Source organism: Adiantum capillus-veneris, chromosome 2, assembly GCF_014529385.1.
Source record: "Adiantum capillus-veneris isolate H3 chromosome 2, ASM1452938v2, whole genome shotgun sequence".
NCBI lineage: Eukaryota > Viridiplantae > Streptophyta > Polypodiopsida > Polypodiales > Pteridaceae > Adiantum > Adiantum capillus-veneris.
The window spans coordinates 155227307-155235890 of NC_140932.1; the positions used below are offsets into that span (position 1 = coordinate 155227307).

General features: G+C 40.2%; 1 pseudogene; it reads left to right on the forward strand.

The window, feature by feature from the left end:
• The first annotated feature begins 2423 nt into the window (after positions 1-2423).
• LOC147463900 (uncharacterized) lies at positions 2424-7753 on the forward strand (annotated as a pseudogene).
• Positions 7754-8584: the final 831 nt, after the last annotated feature.

Here is an 8584-nt window from a genome sequence, read left to right on the forward strand (position 1 = left end):
ATCTCATCATCATCATTATCATGGCAATCATCCTTGCTGAGACTTGGGACCATGGGACTTGAATCATCAATCTCTCTCTCCTCTATCCCTTCCTCATCCAAAGTAGGACGTGGAAGAGGGTTGAAGATGGTCTCCACTTCATTAGTGGCAAAAATTGTTCTCTCCAGAGGTGTTACGAGAACTACTAATCAAAGTTTTGGTTGGTGCTTTGTTGGGATATAGCTGAACTATAGAAGAGAAGCTCAAAAGTGAGTAACATTTGTATAATTATTGCTACAAGCAAATAAGGTTAAAGAAGGTAGTCACTCACATGCTCACAATTGCGTGGAAAAACTAAATTGTCATACCTCCTCGTGTGATGCACACTAGAGTCCACCATGTAGAGGCCATTCTCAAGCCATCTAGACACACTTGCAAACCACTTGCACTCAAAGATGAAGGTATGAAAGGTTTAAAATTAACCTTTAGTATCCTTTCAATAGTCCCACATTACCTGGCTTCATTACCATCTGTGTAAAAGTTGCCCATGATGCCACAATCCATGGTGGTTCGACGCTCGTCAATGTGGTGTGTACAAAAGTGTCGATCCTTTGACCACATAGAGTTAACGTAAAGGCAGTACAAAAAAAGAAAATATCTTTTATTAGTTACAAAAATAAAATCAAGAAAAAATTATACAATATGGTTTAAATATATGAGTACTCTATCTTTGGTACGCAACCTCATGCATACTCCCATTCTTGTCGTTGATTTCTTCTCTGCGTGCTTTTGCTTCGGTCATCCTCTCATGAATCCCTTTCTTGCAAACGCCTTGTCTTTGACATTGTCCACAAAAGTCCACCCACTTGGTCATAACCTTTGCATTGAGGATAAGAAAGTAATTGACCACTCGAGATAGATTCATATCCATGTTAAATAAATTTCCCTTTCCACTTGGCAAGTGTGAAGTCATCCTTGCATCCTCCTCGTTTGATCACATGTGAGGCATTGAGGGATCAATTTGTGCCGAATACTCTAAGAGGTACACAAATGTCTCTTGAACAACTCACCCTTCGGCCATACATGCCTCTAGCTAGGACCGTAGCCGCACAAAATCTTTGAGAGTTTTTAAAAACCTCTCTAAAAAGAACATCCATCGTGCATGCACTACTCCACATATAGCAATCTCCTCAACCACGTGAACTAAGAGGTGGATTTGGCTAAGAAGAACTGATCAAGGAAATGCGTCCTCAATGGCACACACGGTTTCCACTGCAAGTGTCTGAGTAGCAGAGATGGCATCTATTTCAATTTCCTTGGAGCTCACAAATCTACAAGAAAATACACAAGAATACACTAAGTGCTAGTTGAGGGTATTGTGTACATAAAAAAGTCTAGTTGAGTGGAGTATTGTGGTGTACCTTACTAACTCTCCGAGTTTGAAAATAGCTTCCCTCACTTTCTTGTCCGGACATATGCACATACTCACCGGAAAAATGAACTACAATGTCAAAATAGTAAACAAGAAAGTGAGCTAAAGTCATACACACAAAACATATGTGCCCTAAAAAATAAACAATAGAGAGAAAGAGTTACCTGTAGCATCTTGTGCCAATCATAGGACTTCAACCCATACAATTGAACGCTTCAACCTTTCTTTGCTTTTGTGAAAGCTCCCTTTAGTGACCTCATGTATCCTATTGGGTTTACGAATAGACACAATGGTACCCTTCACTTGATCTAGCTCTTCTTTGGTTAGCATCATCCATGGTGCTTTAGGAAGCACAATCTCCCCATTGGGGGCTTGGCGTAGAGTGGCGGAGGCACAGAGAAGTTTCAAGACCCTCAAATCCTCCCTCGTCCCCAATGAGTCCTTTTTGCCAATAATATGGTCCCACAAGGTGTGAGCTACATTCTTGAATACGTGCATGAGATCCAAGAGGTGTTGTATTTTTAAGTCCTTCCAATATGGAAGCTTTAAAAATATCGAATACCTTGACATGCCTTTTGGTGGAGTAGTCAGTCCGGATCATTCTTGTAGTGGTCTTCCCAAGTAGTTTCCCAATTTGCCATTGTGCACTTTAAAGGCGTCTTTCCATTTGTTGGAGCCTTGTATTTACTTTGACCTTGGGGTAAGAAATGATGGTTTTTTATATAGATTACCTTGCACAAGGGATCTGGCCTCTCCATGCAGATAAATCGGCAAGGACACACATCATTCCATCATTTGAGTGGTGGTTGGCGTGCCATGTCAAAAGCTCCATGATAGACTGCTTTTAAACATGTGTTGAATACCAGGGATTAATGAAAAATGTTTCAATACCTTATGAGGTAGGTGCACCCCACTCAGTTTGATTTTGTAGCATGCTTCTCCGCACATGGGACATGAGGTAGCATGTGCGTGCTCATTATGGTATATTATGCAATAGTTGACGTACGTGTGGATGCGCTCTTACTCCATGCCAAGTGCAGTGACATACGATCTAGCTCATCGACGATCCGGAGGTATGTGGTGATCTTTAGGAAGAATTTTGCCCACCAAACTACAACGAAAAAAGATTGTTCATACATGTGTAAGTCCACTCCATAAGGTGAGTGCCATGTATAAAAAGCCATGGAAAGAACTTACCCAAGGAGTGCATCTACACTTGCACTGCTCCAACCAAATTTTTCTTGCAAGTTGAGGATTTCCAACGATTCCCGGAGCACCAAGTACTGTGCACCATCGTGAAGAGGTGTTCCGACACTCGTCAACAATTTGTCCTCCGTTGTTGTTGCCCGTCGAGTGCATGGTCAACAATCCTTGTGCATATTGCCTTCGTGAGCCAATAACTCATCAACCATGTCGAACATGTGCTCATCCTCAAGCTCAAAGTGTTCTCGAGACGCGTGAGGAGGAGCTGTCAAAGTAGAGCTAGTGGGAGGATCACCATGCGCCATGCCTTCACACAATAGCTTGGTCGTTGTCTTTTGGCCTTGCGTGCCAGAGCACCACCACCGAACACAGACCAATGGGGGACCTCCTCAAGCAAGGGGTGGGCGGTGCTCTCATCTACTCGAGCGCTTTTTCAAGGATGCCAAAGCCCTTTGTTCTCCATGTGCTCCAAAGGAATGCGCCTCAAGTGAGGGATTGTCCTTTTGCACTTGGCGCAAGGACAAGGGAGTTTATCCATGAGCCATCAATCACGTTTAGAGCCGTTTGAAGGGCCACGATCATCCCATTTTTCATGCACACACGTGAAAGAGAGACGTGTTAATACAAAAAGTTTATTATTAATCATATGTGCCCTTAAAAATGAACAATTAATTAGTGGATTAACTGCCAGCTATATTTTCAATAAAAATATAGAGAGAAATGACTAAAAAAATATTTAAATAAAGTGCAATGAGTAGTACAATTTATTAAAAATAACATGTGCTCTATACACTAATAGTACCTAGAGTAGATGGCTAAATTTCCAATAGTAAATGGTACAAAAGGAGTAATTTTATTTATAAAAAAAAGTAGAAATAAATTGTGCTCTATAGAATAAATAGTGGTTAGAGAGACAAATAATTTTTCAATAGTATGTTAGTACAAAATATATTAAACTATCAAGTAGATAAAAAAAGAATCACTTATAAAATGAGTATGCTACTGACCCTGACTTTAAAGATGTAATGTCAGCCCCTGCTTTGGGAAAGAAAGAGGAACCATTCACCTTGCAGGAAGATTATCTTCTACATGACAATAGGCTATGTGTTACTCACTCCCTTCGTGAGAAAGTCATGTATGAATCCCATGCTCCCCCCTATGCGGGGCATAGAGGCATTCAACCTCCTCTTTGAGGAGTAGAGACATACTTCTATTGGCCTACATGAAAGTGGACATACAAGAGTATGTTTCAAAATTTGTGGTATGCCAAAAGACTAAGTATGATAGAGGGAAAAAACCTAGATTACTCCATCCATTTCCAATCCATAATTCACCATGGGAGAGTATATCCATGGATTTTATCTTTGGATTACCCAAGTCTATCCATGCGAATACGGGAATATGGATAATAGTCGATAGGTTTAGCAAGAAAGCACACTTTATTCCCGTCAAAAAGACTATTAAGGCACACCAAATGGCAACCATATTCATATCTCAGATTTTCAAACACCATGGATTACCAACATCCATCGTGTCAGATAGAGATCATAGAATGACCAGTAATTTCTGGAAAGGGTCTTTGAAAATCTAGGTACAAGATTGAATTTCTCTTCGGCCTATCACCCACAAACGGATGGCCAAAGTGAGATAGCCAATCTTACAATACTCGATCTACTAAAGACTTATGTTACAGAAGTAGATCAATACTTACAATGAGAGAAGTAATTACCCCTTGTAGAGTATGCGTACAATAATATTGTCCATACTACCACGGGAAAATCACCTTTTGAGATCATAGAGGGAAGACCTAAAAGTCCCTTGCTACTTAAAGTACATGGGAAGATCTTTGCTGCTCTGCTGATGAGTATAGCCGTGACCTACAAGAATCTTTTCAAAAGGTTAAGGAGGCTATATCCATCTCTCAACAAAGGCAAAAAGCTACTGCTGACAAGCACAGAAGGGCCTTAATGTTCAAAGAAAATGATTAGGTCTTACTTAAGTTTTCCAAGGCTCGATTGAGGCAAACAACGGGCAATCAAAAGTATTATGCTAAATTAGCAAAAAGATACTATGGTTCTTTTCAAATCTTGAACCCAATCAATGACATGGCTTATCAAGTTGCCCAACCATTGGCTCATACACAATGTTTTTCATGTAAGCCTACATAAGTCCTACAAAGGAGAGCCACCAAGAGAACCAATTATTGAAGACCCTCCAGAAATCAAAGACCAAGAAGAGGTGCTACAACCCGAAGCTATCCTTCGACATGAAGACAAGGTACTATGGCATGGTAAGATTATCCGACGGTATCTTATTAAGTTCAAAAACTATCCTTTTGAAGATGCTATATCGATGCAAGGAATACAGTTTAAGGATAATATGAACCTTGTCAATGTTTCACTAGAGTAAGCAAATGTAAATGCTTTCTAAATGAACAATGTTTTTGTCTTATACGAGTAATCTTTCAATTGTGCATAAATTTAAATAGTATACATGCTTAGAATTATGTTTGTGATGACGACGCCACTCAAACACCAAGTAGAATTTGCCAGTCTACTTTGGGAGAATGAAATGAACTAAAGAGAAAACATGCTGCGCAGCTACGTCTCCCAAGCATCAAATATACTAGTCATCCATTCTAGAATGATGTCGCAGGGTGAAAAGGGATCCTCTATCCGCTAAGAAACGTAGACTAATGACTAAGACTTTATCTCTTCTACCTCATAGTCGAGGACGAATATGATTTCAAGAGAGAGGTAATGTCATAAAATCTAATATCTAACCAACCCAAATTTTTTCTCATAATAAATTGATCATTTAATATGGGAGAATAAATGGGAACAAGGGTTAAAATATAGACATGTGCTTATGGATGTGTCTCAACATGGGGCCAAAATTAAAGGGGTCCAAATGAGAGATGGTATGTTAAAGAGCAATGCTACCTAATGAAGCTTAAAGACCTTAGGGTTAGCTTCATTAAAGACCTCTCAAAAGTTAGTATTAAAAAGTCCTTTGTCCTTAGGCTAGCTAGGGCTGACCTTGAGGTGGGAACCCTACCCAAGGATGAGGTGCTTGTCGGCTTGCTAACTAAAGTGCTTAAAATGTTTGTGGAAACCTGGCCCAAAGCTTGAGGTGATTTTTATACTTAGAATGACTAAGGTTCTTAAAGTGTTCAATTTAAAGATAAAATCTCAGGAGGCATCAACCGTTTCCATGCTTGATTGACTAAGTACTTGAAGTAATCAATTCAAACCAAATGACTTAAGAAGCATAAAAGACACATGTTCAAATGATCCTCCACATGTGGCCCTCATGATGTGCTTGAATCCTATTGGATAGAGTTTAAAGGGGTCCAATGAGAATTTAGATGCATAAATCTCTCAAAAAGGAAAAAGAGGACACATGACCAAATGAAATAATTAAATAATACGCGAGAGAGAGAGAGAGAGAGAGAGAGAGAGAGAGAGAGAGAGAGAGAGGTGTGGACCAAGCATGAAGGGGGGTATACTCTCCCACAAACACACACACATTCTCCCATTGTGTGGAGTGCAAAGTGCAAGAGCTCCATCTCCTTCTCCAAGCTTGTTGAGAAGTGGAGAGCGTACACCAATACTCTTGGCTATGGAATGCAAATCCAACCAAGAGCCATGCTTCAATGCTTAAGTTTTCCATCTTCTTCATCTTCATTACTATGCTATTATGCTATGATAAGCAAGAAGAGTGATGATAAGTGAGGAACTATTTCTTTCTCCTATGGATGATTCTTCTTACTTTTCCCTACCCTCATTCCCCGCTAGCTCTCTCCACCTTCGAAGGTGTTTGAGGCCTTGGGACTGAGGCTTGGGATGGTTAATGCTTTTTGCAAAGTTTATGGTACGCTTGTGATGAATGAAGCTTTTCATCTTCATTGCATCACCTAGGTCACAAGGAACACAAAGATTGTATTGTATCAAGCCTCTCTTGATGGGAGAATCTATAATACAAACGCCTTTTGGAGGGGGGACCTCCGGCTCCAAGTAAATCCGGTCCTCAACTATTGTCATGTTCTCTAATACTCTCTCTCTTGCAAAAGTATTGTTCATGCCAAGTTAATTAAGTACTATGTTTATGTTGATACCATCAATTAAGTTCACCCTCTATGTTCTCAAAGTAATCTCACAAAAATGCTCACTCAAATTCTCTTAATTCCGCTATTCTCAAAGCTCATAGGCCATTTCCATTACACTCCCCATCTTGCCATGCCTCCTACACCTCCCTCCCTACTTCACCTCTTGCCTACACCTGCATTTGTGCCCGCCCCCACCCAACCCATGGTTAGAGAGAGAGAGAGAGAGAGAGAGAGAGAGAGAGAGAGAGAGAGAGAGAGAGAGAGAGAGATGCTCTCATGGCAAATACCTCGTTGACATCGTTCCAGTACAACTTTGTGAGTAGTCCACGGACGGAGCTCTCTGCATTTCCTCAAAAACACGTCCACCACAGACCCCTTCCAAGAGACAGAAGTAGACACTAGCCCTTTCGGTGGTCAGGTCCCAACAATGAAAATGATGAAGCAGATGGTGCAGGTGGTGGAGGCGGAGCTGTAGGTGACCTCTCCTCTATTTTTATTTTTGCTTTCTGGTCATGGGACTTTGGCCTACAATCTACTCGATGCTTCTTATTCCTAGTGGACAAAGTTCAGGGAACAAAATACCTATCTGGCCATTCAAAAGCTTGTCATTTCTTGTGAGTGTGTTTACACCGTTCCCTTACTTTGGACTATGGAAGCCACCTCCACCGAAATTTTCTAAGAAAGAAATGCAAGGGTGGCCTCTTAAGATTTTGAACTCCAAGATATTTGCTATTGTTTTGGCCATGGCTAGAGTGGGTTTGATTGAAACAGCAACCACTGCAGGTGGTGAATCATTGGTGGTTTTTAGAAAGTATTTCAACTCTAGTAGATTTATACATACCATATTGTTTGTGGATCACTTCATGGCATTGAGCTCATTGGCTCTGTTTTGGGTATTCAATGAAATGGAAGTGCGCAGATAGTCAAATAAAGGGAGTTGGGCGCCAATGCTGGCCTATATACCTTTTTTAGGTCCAACATTGTATCTAAGTTTACGTCCATCATTGAGTGAAGGGGAGGCAAAGTGCTAAAGGTTAAGACCTGAAAGCAGCAATGTGTAGTGGTATTCATGCTCTTGCTAGCATCAGTCCTCCACTGAGTCAAGTAAGCGGTGCCTAGGTGCCAGGACCTGAAAAATTCATTTGTGTGGTGGTATGCATGCAACTTTGGATGTTATTACTCGCATCAAAAATGGTAAATGTTGTCTTATTCATTATCGCAACAATAATCCTCTAATTCAAAAATCAAAGGTTTGATTCTCTTCCTATTATTCTACACAAATTGATGGCCAATTAGATGATTTGTACAAGAGAATTGATATTTATGTACAAGAGAACTGATAGAAAAGCCAGTCACAATTAAGTAAAAAGGTTTGTAATGGACTACGGATTTTGATACTAAACCTTGGTCATAATTTTTCATCTGTGGGGAGGTAGGTTTGCTTAAATGTGCCAAATTTTTTCATGTAGTCACTTTCTCAAAGAGAGAGAGAGAGAGAGAGAGAGAGAGAGAGAGAGAGAGAGAGAGAGAGAGAGAGAGATTTCTCAGTCCCTACATATTGACTAAAGCACGACTGCAAGAAGAGCGAGAAACATTGTAGAGCCTTTAGCTTCTTGCTTCAAGGAGAGAGAGAGATGGTTCTTGAATCCGTGCCTTCGATTATCCACACATCCAATTTCTAGTTTAAAATGACCATCATCCTCAACAGATTCTATGTTTTGAGGATTTATGTAAAATCGTGCATTCATACCTCCTTTCATTTTTCTCCTTGCTCAAATTTACTCAAATTCTATTTTTTTAAAGGGATACATGCATATGAGCTATATTTGTGCATAACGTATTTTCCATTATGGAAGGATTTC